Raw genomic sequence first — 18,344 nt, forward strand, 5'->3', positions numbered from 1 at the left:
GGGTCCTTCCAGAGGGATTTCTGGGAAATACAATTTTGTGGGAATTCTGGGAAATACAATTTAAGTTGAGATTTGGGTGGAGACACAGTCAAACCATATCAGCCATATGGAAGGTGAGAAATTAAAATGTCAAATTAAAAATTCAATGAATGATAGATCTCAAGATTGGAAAGAGTCTTAACAGGCATCAGGCTCAATTCTAATATTTCTGAAGTTAGGCTGTGTAATGAGCTGTTGGCACAAGACCAATGTCATTTCATTAAATCATATGCCACATAATCACCACAAAGATTTATACAGTGTTTCCCATTTGTGCCAGACACCATTCTAAGTGAATTGCTGGTATAGTAATATTATATAGGTATTTTAGTTGATTTTCTGTTGCTATAACTAAACACCTGAGACTGAGTACTTTATAAAGAAAATAAATTTACTTCTTAAAATTTTTGAAGGTGAGACTTCCAAGAGCTTAGAGCTATCATCTGGTGAGGGCCTTCTTGCTGTGTTGCAACATGGTAGACGGCATCACATGGTGAGAGGTCAAGAGCACACATGCCAGCTCTGGTCTCTCTTCTTCTCCTTATAAAACCACCAGTCCCATCATGGGAGCCTCAACCTGATTACCTTATCTAATCCTAATTAACTCCCAAAGGCCCCTCTGCAATCAACATATGATTTGGGAGATTAAGTTTTCAACACTCGAAATTTGGGGGACACATTAAAACCATAGCAATAGTCATAGCCCATAATATTATACCATTATTGAGTCATAACCTATATTTATCCATATAAAACACATATAGTTCTCATAAGATTTTATTACAAAAACTATTTCATTTTAGAAATGAGAAATCTTAGGCACAGGCTTATTTATGTTACAGTTGTATAGCTAGTAAGTGGCAGTTGGAATCTGAACTCAAGAAACGTGGCTCTGGGACTGTTTCATAACATTTCCTCAAGGGATTGGGGAATAGATCACTCAGCCTCTGCAAGGATCATAACACTACTCAGGCACCTTAAAGATGATGACATTGTGAGTGATGTTCTTTTCATTATCTCTTCTAACTTATTTTTCTGTTATATAGGAAGGCTATGGATTTTTATATATTTTGCTACTGGGTAACTTACTGACCTCCATTATTAATTATAATAGATTTTCAATGATACCTTCTATGTTTTCTGGAAGCATGATAATCATGTCTACGCACTTTTTTTTCAGTTTAATTGTTATACCCTATATCAGCTTCCGGCTTTATCAGATTGGGTATAATATAGGTCTCCTTAAAAATTAATTGGAATGATGGAAATATTGTGGAATTTTGGATATGTTATAAGCAGGTAAGAAGCTTTTCAGGAATAATGTAATAATGGTTTCGGTTAAGATGATGGCATGAAAAATTCAATATCTATTAGAGAGAGATTTTATATTAAAAATTGACTGAACTTGGAGATACGGGATGAGAAAAAGTAAAAGGTTTTGAATCTGAAGTATGCAAGTCCAATTGATAATGATCAGGAAATTGACTGTGTTTTAACAGCTGTTGAATTCCACTGATCTATTCATCTGAAACAAAATGACTGAAAGGAAATAATTAAACTTTTCAGCTTATAAACAGGTTTAGGAATGCTCCTTCTTTAAAGGAAATTCAAATACATTTTTATTTTTATAGCCTCTCCATAGTCTGATATTTAACTACTTATAAAATACATATATAAAGTTAATATAATATTTATCTAATATAAAGTAACCTGAAAAGCATTATATGGATGAATGTAACCTTTTAAAACTCTGAGATGGATAACAACCTGTTTTTCAAATTTAGTTTACTTCAAAATCATTAGAGTAGCTCTTAAAGCCCCAATCTGAGACTTGATTTCATTAGTCTGGAGGGGGAGCTTGGGAATCTACATTTTCAGCTATTAGTCCAGGTAATTTTGAAAAACTGGTCCACAGACTATGCTTTCAGAAACCCTGGTCCAGGTCTTTACAGTCTGCACCAGCACTTTGCATTTGTGTGCTGTATTTGGTACACTTATCCTTGTCATTCACACACTGAATTTCAATACCGTCTAATGTTTCTTTGAGCATTACATGTTGTTAAAGTTTTCCATATCCCTGTCCATATGGTTCTGATTTCTTAGAATGTCCTGATTTGCCTACCAGATTAACAAGCAGACTATCCTTCTAAACTCTATCCAGACTCAGGAGAGCCTTGGTTTCCACCCCCAGATGGAGGCTCTGCATGCCACTCCGACATGCAGGGTGCAGCACAGTCCCCTCTCAGCTCAGGTGGAATAAAACAGAAGGACCATGGGTGAGGTAGCTTTCTTGTACACATATGGAAACCTCCATGACAGTCCCCAACCCGTGGAAATATACTATTCTTTGCAGAGCTTGCCATCACAACCAAAGGAAGATTCAACAAAAGTAAAAACCAAATTGAAAAAAAGAAAGTACTTCTGTTACTCCTACTTATTTTGCTTAGACTAAGGAAGAGACAGAACAATATTTAGTATGGCCTACTTCCTTAAAATAAAAAAAAAGGGTATTGTATATATCTTAGCATAAGGAAAGACAAATCTGCATGTATAAAGCTTGTATACACTTCAAATAATTACTGATAAAGAGTAGGGGAACATGATTAAAAATACACTACCACTAAAACTGAGGAATGATGACCAACCTGCTTCTGGATTCTAGGGTCGATTTAACTAACTGCAAGAGCAATAGAAATAGATTAAAAAACAAGTATATAAAATTACAACTAGATATTAGGTTGGTGCAAAAGTAATTGTGGCTTTTGTCACTATAATGGCAAAAACAGCAATTACTTTTGCACTAACCTAATAGAATTAATTATTGTGTCTTATGGCACTGTAAGATGAGTGTAGTTAAGAATGTATTATACAGTTTCAAATAGCTAGAAAGAGGATATTATATGTTTGAAAGGCAAAGAAATAATAAATATTTGAGATGATGGATACGCTAATTACTTTAATCTGATTACTATATGTGTATCACAACATCACTATGTATCCCATAAATATGAATAATTATTAAATGTCAATTAAAAAGTTAAAGTTATATTTTTAATGATAAAAATATGGTATGGCAACAACCAAAAAAAGGCACACACAATACTGAACCAGAAATACCATGCTACCACACACCTTGGGCCTATTTACTTGACAGTACATAGACATATTCTATTCACTTCATATCCCTTCCAACTTGCATATGACTTGGAAGACTGATTAGGCAGCTATCTCAGAGACACTTGGAAAGCCAGGGAAACCTGGTATTGAGTCATGGGAGCCGCACATCCCACAAATAAACTCTTGAGTTGGGACTGAAACACAAGGTGCCCTAGTAGCAGCAGTCGTTGATGAAGTCAGCCTTAACCTTCTCTCTCTGATTCTATGAGTATCAGAGAGTCGTGTGCTGGCTCTAAGAGTGCCTCTTTCTGGGCCATATGCTAAGAATTTAACCGTGGGCTCTGCATACCACATCATGGTAACAGCCAGTTTTAAGAATAAACAAAATAAATGCACCCTATCCATTCAAACAAACCAAAACACTGCAGAGCAAGAGAAAAATAAATGTGATCCTTAAGACCATCCTCAAAGAAAATATTCCAAGCCATGTCAATCACTGGCAGTATCTATGGGGTAAAGTGATACTTCCAGGACCTGATTAGAAGGAGGCAGCACTAATTTGATGGAGAGTTTTCAAAAATCTATGCTTAGAAGCAGTCTCAGCATAAAACCATTTATATAATTTGGAAGAAATTTCTGCAATGTCTTTATGTGTTTTTCTGGTGAAAGAAATAGGGAGCCTCATCTCTTCTTACCTCTCCTGGGTGGTCCAGTTGTTTCTTCATAGTAGCAGAAAGGGCACAATTTTTTTTTCAAAGATGCTAAGTGGAGGTTATTGCTCTGTCTTTTTGTCTATTGCATTCTTAGCACTGCCTCACTCCTACTTGTTTATGTAAGAGCCCAATAGCGGACTTCCATTATCTTTTTTTTTTTTTTCTAAGTGTCACCTTCCTTGCTTTTTTCCTTGTTTCCTTTCTGCTTGCAGGCATCTTCATTTCATTTTGCTTCTTTGAAGGGAAAAGTAGTATACTCCTTTAAGAGTACATCTCATTCAAAACATAAGAGAATAATAAATTGAAAGGGAGGACATGAATTGAGAAAATTACAACGCCAGAAACTACAACTGTAGGAGAGAAAAGACAAAAAGAACAGTAGATAGTGTGAAACAATCTAGGGTGGAACACTACAAAACTCTATTCAGAAATGCAACAAATTGGATATTCCCTTTAGTCTGTCAATCTTCTAGTCTCAATTCTTATATACCATCTTTCTTTTTTTCCTGATGTTCAGTCTGAAGTATTTTCTCTCATGAAAAGAATGGAGTTTTTCAAATGCAAGAGCCTAATTAAGAAGAAGGTTTTCTATCCTTTCACTATTGCATTGTAAGTTTAAATTCTCTTTTTCTGCACTATTTACAATGAAGGCATTTGTAATAAAGGGTATCACAGTGGGACACTGCTGTCATTGGTAGTATCAAGATGAGAACTGTAAAGAGAAAATAGACATAAGTTCAAGTACTGTGGTGTCCATTCTTTGTAAGTGTTTTTGTCTAATGCAATAACAAGCAGGCACATACCATATTGGAACTACACTAAGTGGGTTGTGAAACATCTCGACAATTTAATGAGCCTCAAATTTAGTTTTGGAAAAAAAGATGCTCATTTCCAAATTTTGACACTACTCTTACAGGGTACTTTTGTTTAGCTTTCAGGCAGGAGCAAAGTAGAAGTTGAGATGTTGGGGAGAAAAGGAAGCATTTTCATGGGAGGGATGTATAGAATATTAGTTTTAATCACATATAACAATGCTTCTCATGCACTTCTTTGACTCTTTAGTATGCATAGGAATCACAGGGAGAGCAATATTCTTGAACTTTGCCACCAGCAGTTCTGTAAAAGAACCCAATAATTTTCACTTTCAATACACTTCCTGGTGATGCCCATATTTCCAGTACATACATGGGCCTCACTTTGAGTAGCAAGGACAGAAGGACAATATTTCTGAAGAGAAAGAATCAAAATAAGAGATGCTTGAAATTATGATGTCATCCTCAACTCCTTCTTTCCCTTGAATCCTAACCCTCTATGCTCTCTCACCTTCTGCCACAATATCTAATCACTGAGTTTTGCAGAAATATCTCTCTAGTTCTCCCCTTTCTTTTCACTCCCACTTTAGTTCAAACCCTAATTATTTTTTGCCTCAATCTTCAGTAGTATCTTGAGTGATTCTCCAGTCTCTGGTTTTGTCTTAATGTAATCTAGACTCCATGAAACTTTCTAAAATCAAATCTAATCAAACTGTTCTTCTGATTAAAATCCAACAAAGGCCTCCAATTCTCTGCAGAATAAAGCCCACACTTCTTAGCATTGAATGTTAGACCTTCTTGATCTCCCCCGATCCATCTGTCCAGTCTTCCTTGTAGTAATACCTCACCCTACTCACCGAAAGCAATGCTTTATTTATCTGACAGCCAAGTTGAGCTGCTTGTGGATTCCCAAACAGGCAAAACCCAAGTCTCTCCCTTGCAATATCTTTACCTTTCAATCAGAAAACATTTTCATTCATTCTTCAAAAATATGACTTCAACATAAATCATCTGTGAAAATTTCCATGACTTTCAGATGCATAGAACCCTCCCTCTTCTGTGGCCATTTGTCAACATGTAGTAATTATTTGCTTATTTTCTTCCCTTCTAAAACAGTGTGATTTCCTCAAAAGCAGAATTAAAAATGCAACTCCTGCAGGATCTAGCACAAAAAGGTTTACTCAATTAAATTGATTTTAAGAGAGATTAAACACTATTTAGGATTTTCATTTTTCAGATGCAGAGAGAAGGGAGGAAAGATAAAGGAATTGTGCCAAAGCCTCTAAAATAAGGACTACATAGTGATGTGGTGTCTTTGCTAAAATGAGGTAGTTCAGTCAAACAGGATTTCTGTCTTGTTAGAAGGCTTATGCGGATAACTATAAGGACCAAAAAACACTTGGGAACCAATGAGTGTGTCTGTATATCTTTGTGTTTCAATCCGTTTGCCTTAAGTGAATTGTTTAAATACTCAGTAAAAATATCACCAATTGTATATAGAGCATGCAAATTGCTAACACTTAGGCTATTTTATTCCAGCTGTGCTGTGCTTAGAAAAACTATTGAATATCCCTTACCTCATTAAACATGAAGCTTACAGCAAGTCTGAAGATTTACAAAGCACCTATTTTCCTATTAGCCAAGAGGAAAAAAGAAGCTTCATAAAGTTTCTTCATAAATAGCATAACGAAACACTTGCTCCCTTCCTCCTCTACCATTTCTGTTTGTATATGCCAACCAGTGCCAAGGAAACATGGGTCACCATAAAATTACAGCACATTCTTAGATGTCGCTAGACATCTAGTAGAGCTGGGGGAAACCCTTAAAGATTTCAACTTTAAGAGGGAATACAAGTTTAAAAAGACAAACAAACCTGTGCCCAAACAGGACATGAATAGGAAAGACACTCATTAGATTGTGTAACATAAACTTATGCTGGCAGAAGTAGGAAAGCAGTAGACTCAGACAGAGCCACAAGACAGGTGGTGATCTGATAAATGCAAGTTTTTTAATTGTGTGACTATGAGTTTTGGTTCTCCATATGGCTTCAAGGCAATCTAAGGGATTCTCCTAGAACATATGCCATCTTGCATGTTTTTCATAGCCCACATTCTCACAGAAGTGTGACCCGTTTAACTTTTCTTGCTGTTTTCAGTCTATTAAAGCACTTTGCTTTCAACATGGGCTCTAGTCTGAAAAGAATGGAATAGAAGAGGGGGTTATTGAGATGATTTGGGGCTCTGATTTGATAATGAAGCTCACACATATGCCAGTCATGATGCCACTCACAGAGCAGTGGGGCGAGCATCCTATTTCCTTTGGTTCATTTGACCCTAGAGCCTCCTCTTAAGCCTCCCTCACCTACCTCTTACTATCATACAGGTCAAAAGCAAATTCACACCTCTTGCAAGGGCATTTTTGACCCATAAGAGCCCTTAAAGTAGTTCTACCCTTCTCATTGGAGAATACAATTTTTCCCTCTGGGAGGATACTGAGCTCACTGTTGCCAAGGAAATTGAGAGAACAGAGCACAATCATTTCCATTTTATTGTCTATTGTCCAGATGAATAAGATAAAATATAGCTTATGGATCATTTGTGTGCTAGTGTTATTCTCTTTTTTCAGATTCTCACCTGTAAGCTTGAAGTATGTCTACATCATTCTTGGGAAATGTCCATATATTCTAAGCTTGAAACTGCAGTGATGAGGACGTCACCACTTCCAGAGAGAACACTTTACTACCAGGTAAGGCTCTGACTTTTAACTCTTAAAAAAATACATACCACTTTCAAACTAAAAATTATTCAGTATTGGGAAACATCACCAATTCCTTCCTAGTTCCTTTTTGATATTATTTCTCTTCTCTTTAAACTCTTTGTTATTCTCCTCTGAATAATTCCCATTTTAAGTTTTACTCCATTTAATGTAATTTATGTAAAATAGTATGTACTAATTTAATTTTTAATGATTAGGTATTTTCTAGTGTTTTTACTTTTGAAATACATATAATTTCACAAGATTTTTAAAATACTTAAAGTTAACCCTTAACACCAAATAGAATAAGACTTTAAATTTTTAGTATATATGTGTGTGTACATATATACATGTAAATAGATATATAAATTGTTGTGCTCTGAATGGAGGAAAGATGGGTTTTAAGAGTCACATAGCAAGATTGTCACTTATAACATTTTCACTTTTTGTACTTCCATTAATGCAGTATAAGACTAACAGAATGTTAAGTTGAAGTTTATAACATATCATTGCATATTAGGTTTACCATGAAAAGAATATCCCAAGGTTTTTTTTCTTTAAAATAAATACATACTTTAAACACATACTGTGTGTTTTTGATCCTAATAAAGGAACTTACAAGAACCCTATCCATTGCTTTAGTATCATTTTGAGTCTGGCTACTTATTATTAACATACTTATTATTAACACCTTGCCTTCTATTGCTTTGTTTCACTGATTTAAATATTGAACAGAATATTCTGCCCTATGGTAAATCTTTCCAGGTTGAGAATTTGATTTTCACAAATCAAATATATTTAATTTGTAAAAAATATAGACTTAATATCTCATGACCAAGTACAACTAATCCTGGGAATGTGATTTTTTTTCAGCATATGGCATTTAATCAGGATAATTTATTACATCAACAATTTAGAGAAAAATCACTTGATCCTCTCAGAATATACAAAAGAAAATGAAATTAACAAAATTCAACATCCATTCATTATAAAAATTCTCAGCAAAAGAGGAACAGAAGAGAACTTTCTTAACCTGATAAAGAACATCTGCACAAAAAGATACCTAACTTATTAATGATAGAAAAACAAACACTTGCCAAAAAGATAGAAAACAAGACAATTATGTACACTCTTACCACTCCTATAAATGTCACACTTGATGTTTTAGACAGTTTACTGAGGCAAGAAAAAAAAAAAGAAAATCTATACCAACAGGAATAAAAGATCTAAAACTGTCTGTATTATTAGGCAATGTAATTATCTATTTAGAAAACACCAAATAATCTACAAAAAAACTATTAGAACTAATAAATAAGTTTAGAAAGTTTGCAGGGTGCAAAGTCAATATACAAAAAATCATTTTATTTCTCTATAACAAAAATTAACTATTTTGGAAGATGGTAAAATAAGAATTCTCTGGGTCCAGTCCTCTTCACAAAAATACAGCTAGTAACTATCCACATGCAAGAATACCCCTGCGAATATTCCAGAACATGAAAGTGGGGCTGAGACAACTTCTTGGATTGCAGAACTGAGAACAGCTGTACACAAAGAGTAAGAGGAGTTGTTTCACTTTGATTATGTTATTTATCTCCCAACTGGCCCAATGCCACACACAGAGGATTCCTAGGAATCATCATTTTTACAGAGGGAAAAGAGAATTGGAGGCAAACATTCATCATCTCCATCATTCGAAGACTTCTTGCAGGAGACACTCTCTTGTGTAGCCCCATAAGAAACATTGGGGGTATTGGTAGGGCTAGACCACCGGGTTTCAGTTAGAAACAAAAAGTGAGAATGGCGCTCACAGGGGCCACTGTAGGGATGGTTGGTTGGTTTACATTTTTTCTGCAAATAGAACTACTCTGAAGCAAACATGGTTAATTGGTCTCCCAGGGTTGAATTCCTGGATGGTTTTCACCTTCAGCCTCAGTGCTATCCTTGAAACTTCTCAAGGCCAGGAGATTGGGTCAGGCAGATAACTACCTGAAAAGGGAGAATCTGACCTCACATGGCCCTAGCTGTCAATCTTGAAACCAGTCAAGCTGTGATGCACTCTTTAACCCTTCTCTGGGCAAAAAGGCAAGGGCTGGAGGGTGATTATCCACAAAGGGAGCATCTGTACCCCCAGGTGCTAATCGGCTAATGTACCAAGCCTTGGTGCTTTACTTAAGACTACCATAGGATGGGAAGCAAACGTGGTTGAGTAGTGATTCCAGAGACCCCATGGATGGGTAGAATCGATATTGTAAAAATTACCATACTGCCAAAAGCAATCTATAAATTTAATGCAATTCCTATCAAAATATTATCATCACTCTTCACAAAAGTAGGAAAAAACCATACTAAAATTCATATGAAACCAAAAAAGAGCCCGCACAGCCAATGCAAGACTAAACAAAAAGAACAAATCTGGAAGCACCATATTACCTGATTTCAAACTATACTACAAGGTTATAGTTACAAAACAGAGTGGTACTTGTATAAAAATAGGCACATAGACCAATAGAATAGAATAGAGAACCCAGAAATAAAACCAAATACTTATAGCCAACTGATCTTTGACAAAGCAAACAAAACTAAACTGGGGAAAGAACACCCTATTCAACAAACGGTGCTGGGATAATTTTCAAACCACATGCAGAAGTATGAAACTGCATCCTCATCTCTCACCTTATAAAGAAAATCAACTCAAGATGGATAAAATACTTGAATCTAAGACCTGAAACCATAAAACTTCCAGAAGATAACATTGGAAAAACTCTTCTAGACACTGGCTTAGGCAAAGAGTTCATGACCAAGAACCCAAAAACAAAAATAAATAGATGGGACCTAATTAAACTGAAATAGCTTTGCATAGCCAAAGAAATAATCAGCAGAGTAAACAGACAATCCACAGAGTGGGAGATAAATCTTTGCAAACTATGCATCTGACAAAGGACTAATATCCAGAATCTACAAGAAACTTAAATCAGCAAGAAAAAAAACTAAGATTCCCATCAAAAAGTAGGCAAAGGACATGAATAGACAATTCTCAAAAGAAATTATACGAATGACCTACAAACATAAAAAAAAAATGCTCAACATAACTAATTATCAGGGAAATGTAAATTAAAACCACAATGAGATACCACCTAATTTCTGCAAGAATGGCCATAATTTAAAATTCAAAAAAAAAATACATGTTGGTGTGGATGTTGTAAAAGGTAACACTTTTACACTTCTAGTTGGAATGTAAACTAGTACAACCACTGTGGAAAACAATATGGAGATTTCTTAAATAACTAAAAGCAGAATTACCATTTGAACCAAAAATCTCACTACTGGGTATCTACCCAAAGGGAAAGAAGTCATTATATGAAAAAGACACTTACACATGCATGTTTATAGCAGCACAATTTGCAACTGCAAAAATATGGAACCAGCCTAAATGCCCATCAACCAATGAGTGGATAAAGAAAGTTTGGTATATATACACCATGGAATACTACTCAGCCATAAAAAGGAATGAAATAATGGCATTTGCAGCAACCTGGATGGAGTTGGAGACCATTATTATTCTAAGTGAAGTAACTCAGGTATTAAAAACCAAATATTGTATGTTTTTACTTATAAGTAGGAGCTAAGCAATGAGGACACAAATGTATAAGGATTATATAATAAACTTTGGGGACTTTGCGGGGAGGGAGAGAGAGGAATGAGGGGTAAAAGTCTACACATTGGGTTCAGTCTACACTGCTCGGGTGATGGGTGCATCCAAATCTCAGAAATCACCACTAAAGAACTTATCCATGTAACCAAAAATCACATGTTCCCCCAAAACTATTTAAATAAAAATTTTAAAAATCCCATTTACAATAGCAAAAAAGAGAAATACTTAGTTGTAAATTTAATTAAGAGGGTGAAAGACTTGTATATTTAAAAAAATTATAAAACATTGATAAAAAGAAATTGAAGAAAACAAAGTAAATGGAAAGATACCTAATGCTCATGAATTGCAAAAATTAGTAATCTTAAAATTTTATATTTTCCAAAGCAATGTACGGATCACTTTCTATCAAATTCCAATGTTATTTTTTCACACAAATAGAAAACTATTTCCTATATTTTTATGAAACAACAAACAACTAGAAATGGCCAAACAATCTTGGACTAAAAGAGCAAAACTATAGACATCACACTATCTGACTTCAAAGTATATTACAAAGCAATTATGATCAAAATAGCATGGCACTGGCATAAAAACAGATTGTTCAAGGAACAGAACAAGAAGAAGAGCCCAGATAAATCCACATATTTATTTTCAGTGTTGATTTTTGACAAAGGTGCCAAGAACACACAATGGGAAAAGGATAGTCTCTTCAATGAATGGTGCAGTGAAAACTGGTTAGCCACATGCAGAAGAAGGAAATTAGACCTTTATCTTAATTCGAGCACAAAAATCAACTTCAAATGCATTAAACATATATCATAACACCTGAAACTGTAAAACTAGTAGAATAAAACATAGGAAAAAAATACATGACATTGGTCTGGGAGAGGATTTTTTGGATATGACCCTGCCAGCCTAGGAAAAAAGCAAAAATAGACATATATGATTGCATCAAACTGAAAAGCTTCTGCACAGGAATAGAAACAATTAATGAAGTGAAAGGCAACCCAGAAAGTGGGAAAAAATACATGCACAACATTCATCTGATAAGGGCTTAGTATCAAAAATATATAAGAAACTTGCACATCTCAATAGCAAGAAAACAAATAACCAGATTTTAAAATTGAGCAAAAAAATCTAAATAGGCACTTCTCAAAAGAAGATAAACAAATGACAAAACAGTTCGTTTTAAAATGCTCAGCATCCTTAATCATTAGGAAAATGCAAATTAAAACCACAGTGAGATCTCACCTCACACTGGTTAGAGTGGATTTTATCAGAAAGATGAAAGATAACAACTGTTGGTGAGGATGTAGAGAATAGGGAATGCTTGTACACTGTTGGTGATGATGCAAAGTTTTACAACCATTATGAAAATAGTGTGGAGTTTCCTCAAAAAAAGTGAATAAATAAAAATAGAAATACCATATTGTATTAGTCAGGGTTCTCTAAGGGGACAGAACTAATAGGCTATATGTATGTATATATATACGTATAAAGGGGACTTTATTAAGGAGAACTGACACACAATTACAAGGTGAAATCCCAAGATACGCCTTCTACAAGCTGAGAAGTAAGGAAGCCAGTCTGAGCCCCCAAACCTCAAAAGTGGGGAAGCCAGCAATGCAGCCTTCAATCTCAGGCCAAAATAAAATTAGAGGTGGTCAATTAAAAATAATATACATTTTTAAAATTAGCTATTTTGAAATGAATCATCATTTACAATAGCATCAAAAACATAATGAATTATGTGTAAATTCTGCACATATTTAAATGAATGGAGATATATCATTTTCATGAATTGGAAGGCTTTTCATGAATTGGAAAAATGTTTATAAGATGCCAATTATTTTCAAACTAACCTTTAGCCTCAACTCAAAATTTACATTAAAATTCTAGCAGCAAATCTTTATAAAAAATTATCAATTTGATTTTAAAGTTTATATGGAAAGGCAACAGAATTAGAATACCTTAAACATTTTGAAAAACATGGCATACTGCCACTATCTAAGATTTATTTTATAGCTACACTATTCAAAGCAAGTTGGTACTGTCAGAATTATAGATACATAAACTAAAGGAACAGAATAGAGAGTCCAGAAGTAGACACATAGGTATATGATCAATAAAGTTTTAACAAAGGAGTAAAGGTAACTCCTTTGAGTAAAGGTAAAACTAAAGGAGTAAAGGTAATTCCTAGTGTGGAAACTATCATCGTTTCAACAAATAATGCCAGAACAATTGGATATCCATATAAACAAACAAACAAAACCTTGATTCTTGGCCTCAAAACAGATCTTGTGCCTAAAAATAAAACCCAAAGGTATAAAATCTTCAAAGGATAATATAGGAAAAATCTTTGTGATCTTGAGATAGGAAACGATTTCTTTGGTTAGACTCCAGAAACACAATCAATAATAGAAATCATGATATATTGGATTTCATCAACATTAAGAATTTTAGAGCTTCTGCCTTCTGAAATATACTCTTAAAAAAGTAAAAACACAAGCAAGCAATGGACTGAAAGAAAACATTTTATTTCACATATCTAAGAAGGGCATTATATCCAGAATAAATAAAGAACACCCAAATCTCAATGATAACAAAACAAATAATCCAATAAATAATTGAAAAAAATTTCAAACTGAAAATTTGCCCAAGAAGGTGTATGGATGGAAAATAAGCACTTATAGGGATGCTAAACCTCATTAGTCATTAGGGAAATACAAATTAAAATTAAGATGAAATACTACTATTGGCATCACAAAAATTTTAATAACTAACAATACAGTGTGTGTATTTGTTTGTTTTCACACTGCTGTAAATGACTATGTGAGACTGGGTAATTTATGAGGAAAAGAGTTTTAATTGACTCAATTGACTCAGTTCTGCAGGCTGTACAGGAGGCATGGCTAGGGAGGCCTCAGAAAACTTACAATCATGGCAGAAGGGCAAAGAGGAAGTAAACACATATTCACCGGCCAGCAGGAGAGAAAAAGAAAGGGGAAGTGCTACACAGTTTTAAACAACTGGGGCTCCTGAGAACTCACTCACTATAATGTGAACAGCAAGGGAGAAATCTGCCCCCATGATCCAATCACCTCCCACCTGATCCCTCTGCCAACATTGTGAATTACAATTCAACATGAGATTTGGGTGGGGACATGGAGCCAAACAATATCAGTGTATTTGTGAGGAGGCAGAGCAACTGGCACTCTTAAACATTTTCTATTGAGAATGCAAAATGTACATTAACTCAGGAAAACAGGTTGGTAATGTCTTAGGAAGTTAAATACTCACTTAAGAGCATTTCCATTCCCAGGGATTTATCTAGGAAAAACAAATATGTTGCTTAATGAAAAAAAATCATAGGTAAATATTTATAGCAAATATTTATTTATAGTAGACATAAGCTGAAAATAACTGAACTGTCCATTAACAAGTGAATGGCTAAATAAACTATGGCATATCAACTATAGTATACTACCTCACAATAGAAAGAAATAAACTGCTAGCAGACACAACAAAGTGGACAAATTTGAAATACATTATGATATGTGAATGAAACCAATTCCCAAAAACTATTAACTGTGATTCTATGAAAATAGCATTCTGGAAAATACCAAACTATAGACACAGAAATGGATCGATTTTTGTCAGAAGTTGGGGTATGTGGGAAGAATTATTACAAAGGAAAATGGGGAAATTTGAGGGGTTAACAAAGCTTTTTTATTTTGGTGTTCGTTACATGACTGCATGCATTTGCAAAACTCAGCAAATTTTAGTAGAAAAAGCATGAATTTTACTCTATAATGTATACCTTAGTAAAAATAATTGATATAAAAAGATGAAAAAAGAAACAGTTGAAGTCACATAAGATTAAGTTTCCAGCCCAGATCATGTACATTAGAAATATATGATTTTAGAAAGGATGCAAATCATCATAAACTAGGTCACAAAGTGCTGATAGAGGAAGATATAGCATTTTTTTCAGATATGAAAAAAAGAGCATTGGCGAGGGACAGAGAATCTTAGTTCTTTTCTGTTGCATTGGGTGATGAAAGGGCTGAGCATGCTGTCTCAGGCTTCTTTCTCTTTTTACAAAGCCATCTGTTCCACTCCTCTGATAACCCATTAATTAATTAACACATTAATCCATCAATCCATGAATGGATTAATTCCATCATGAGGGCTCTAGCCCTCATGACCCAATCACTTCTTAAAGGTCCCACCTCTCATTACTGCTACACGGGGGATTAAGTTTCAGCATGAGTTTTTAAGAGGACAACATTCAACCCATAGCAGAGAGGAAAAGGGCAAGTTCAGAAACTCGGTTAGGAAAACTGTTTGGTCAAAGTTGTGGTCACTATGTGTCATAATGATTTATTTTTCATTTTGTCTAAAGACCTAAAGAAAGCAACTAAGTAAATTTTAAAAAGTAATTTTACATCTTTCCTTCATCAACCACCTATCCAATATTGGAGAAGTTACTCAAAATATTGAATATTTCAACATCCTTATCAGATAAATAACAATTTGTGTCTTGAGATTCAATATTAACCAACTTTAATTTAGACCCTAAATAATTTCAGACTTGTCTCTGAAAATTTCCAGCTGAGGGACCAGTTGTAAGTTACTTAACCTATCTGAACCTCTTTTCTATAAATAGGATGGGGCTGTTGAGAGGATGGAATAAGACAGGGGGCACCCAGCTTGTTTGTATTTATTTTAGATCAAATTTAAAATTAAGTGTCACAGTACCGGCAGAGAGGATGCATTAGTCAAAGCCAAGAAAGGAACAGAAAATCTGGTGCATTGAGGAAACAGAAAATAATTAAATATGGTTGATACTTAAGGTTAAAGGGGAAAGAATGGTGAGAGAAGAGATAGGTAGGAGCTAAATCATGAAAAACTATATGTGCTTTGGCCAGAACTCTTTATTTTACTCCTAACTGTAAAAATATCAATGAGAAAGTGTTGACTGATTTGAGCAATATTTGGCTGGCAGAATTTACAGAGTTCAGTGACAAATTAGATGGGGAATGATGGAAAAGAAGGAATCTGTGACCACAGTGTTCATAATGTCAGTCTTTACATAGGAAATGAAGGACTAAAAAGAGGTAAGAAGAGAGCCAAAGACATAACTCTAGGAAATAAAAATAATTACTTCATCTGGCATAAAGGGTTACATTCAAGATAGAGACAGGAGGGAAGACTAGATGATCCTGACAATAAAAATGATAAAGGAGAGTTAGCATTTGTTAAGTGCTTATGACATAATAGACACTGTGCATATATATGTATTATCTCACTTTACAAGAGGAAAAGAAGACTTAGGGAGAATAAATGATCTTCCCAAGGCACACTGCTCTATGCAATTGGTTTCAAACTCAGAAAGTCACACTGCAGAACTTGAATTTTTATAAGGTAAGTCCAACTTGAAGACTTGTCACAAAAGATGTGAAGAAAGATGTATGCAAGAAGGGAGAGTTTAAGTGTGTTAAAGCTTGGACATTTTCCATTGGATTTAACAATTAGTAAGTGAAGCCATGAGTGATCTTGAAGAGAAAAATTCTATGCATATGGCAGGAGGCAAAGGCAGATTTAAAAGAAATTGAGCCGCTAGAGCAAGGATGACAGCAAATATGATCTTGATGATATTGAGCCCACTTTTTCAGTAGCCATAGCCCTTTGGGTATGCAGAATAACTTTAAGAAGACAAAGACCTGACTGGTTTGTACAAATTATAGATTTGTTAACAAGCATGTATTTGCCGCATGAAAGTTGATAAGGAAAATAAAACTATTATGTTAAATAAGTAAGACATCAATAACAACAACAAGAACAATAACATGTATTCCCCACACCCTGCTTTTCATTCAAACTCAATATATACAACTGGTTCTCCCTATCAATCTGAATAAAAAAATTAAGTCAAGGCCCATGAATCTTCTGCTCACTCTTAGATAATGTGGAGTTCTTGGTAACTTCTGTCCACAAAATAGTCTCAATTCAATCATTAATATGCCCACTATAGTATAATAATGAAAATCTTAAAACTTAGTTTGAAGGTAAATTTTCCCATTCCACTTGTAGCCAGAGCCTGATTCAAGCTGATTTCTTGCAGGGTTAGGAATGGGGTTTAATAGATTGCATCTCTTTCCACTGCAATCACATTTGTACTTTCTCCCTCACCTTGCTGACAGATTTCTGACCAATGGAGCTTGGTAAGTTTTCAGCACTGGAGAAAAGAGTGGTACAGGGTCAGGAAAATTCATTCCAAAAAATGTGGTGAAGGAGTTGGTTTGGATGCTCTCTGGGTCTAGAAGATGTCTAAAGTTGATGAATAAACTCATTGAGAAGTTTCTGGGTTTCTATGAGAACTTTTCCCATCAATGTGATCTAATTCTTTAAATGAACAAGTGTGTCAACCTTATTGCCTTATCAATTATAACTTCTACCCAAGCTTGTAAGTACAAGAAAATACAATCCGTATTTTCTTTTCCGAGATTCCTTGCTTGTCCACACATGAGAGAATAAATCTCTCTTATTACAGTTTACTCTCTCATGTGTACTCTACAATCAATTCATAGGAACTAGTCACTTTGGGCCTGTCTTATAGACTAGGCAATTACTTCCCAAACAGCTGTTGCTGTGGTGCATTTCAAAAGGCCTCTATAATCAGCCTCACTCTCACCCTCTAGATTTTCCAGGCAAGAGGCAGAGTGAGTCTACTTTGCTTCACAAGTTTCCAGAACAAATAACTCCTAAGTTTCCATCTAAAGCCTAGATTTGAACTCCCATCTATTTCCTCCCAGGGACAGTGTGATTTCTACCACCTACTGGATTTCTCTAAAATTTCTCCTGCATCTCTAACTCCTAAACATCTTATCCTTTCTATGTAGGAGAATGGTTAAAAACTGTGAATTGGTTTTGTTATAAAATCCTGGGTAGTCTTGAACCGCAATCTGAAATGCAGCTAGGTTTTTTAGGTCTCTGCCTAAATTGAGTGCAAAACAATCCATTTAAATAACTTGAAATTGAGAAGATTTTTGTTCTGATTTTCAGGAAAATTCTGTCTAAAAAGCACACCAAAGAAAGAAGTTCAGTGTGCTGACCCATGCCTGGAATCTGGTGTATCTTTGAATGAATAAATTCGGATAAATATTAACTAAAATAGCAACACAATGAATTAGCACAACTTCCTTGTGTGACATAATGATCAATAAAGGAAAGACACAGGTGCCTTAGAGAAAA

At 34.8% G+C, this 18,344-nt stretch overlaps 1 long non-coding RNA gene across 2 annotated transcripts in view; it reads left to right on the plus strand.

Annotated features, from left to right (window-relative positions):
- Window positions 1–832: 832 nt before the first annotated feature.
- LOC129058838 (uncharacterized) overlaps window positions 833–18,344 on the plus strand; it is a 37,827-nt gene continuing 20,315 nt past the window's right edge. For both annotated transcript variants that reach the window (XR_008524251.2, XR_008524252.2), the window contains exons 1-2: window positions 833–1,033; window positions 7,307–7,426. This is a non-coding gene — a long non-coding RNA (uncharacterized LOC129058838). The remainder of the gene's footprint in view (window positions 1,034–7,306; window positions 7,427–18,344) is intronic.

The sequence above is a fragment of the Pongo abelii genome, chromosome 3 (genome assembly GCF_028885655.2).
Source record: "Pongo abelii isolate AG06213 chromosome 3, NHGRI_mPonAbe1-v2.0_pri, whole genome shotgun sequence".
Taxonomy (NCBI): domain Eukaryota; kingdom Metazoa; phylum Chordata; class Mammalia; order Primates; family Hominidae; genus Pongo; species Pongo abelii.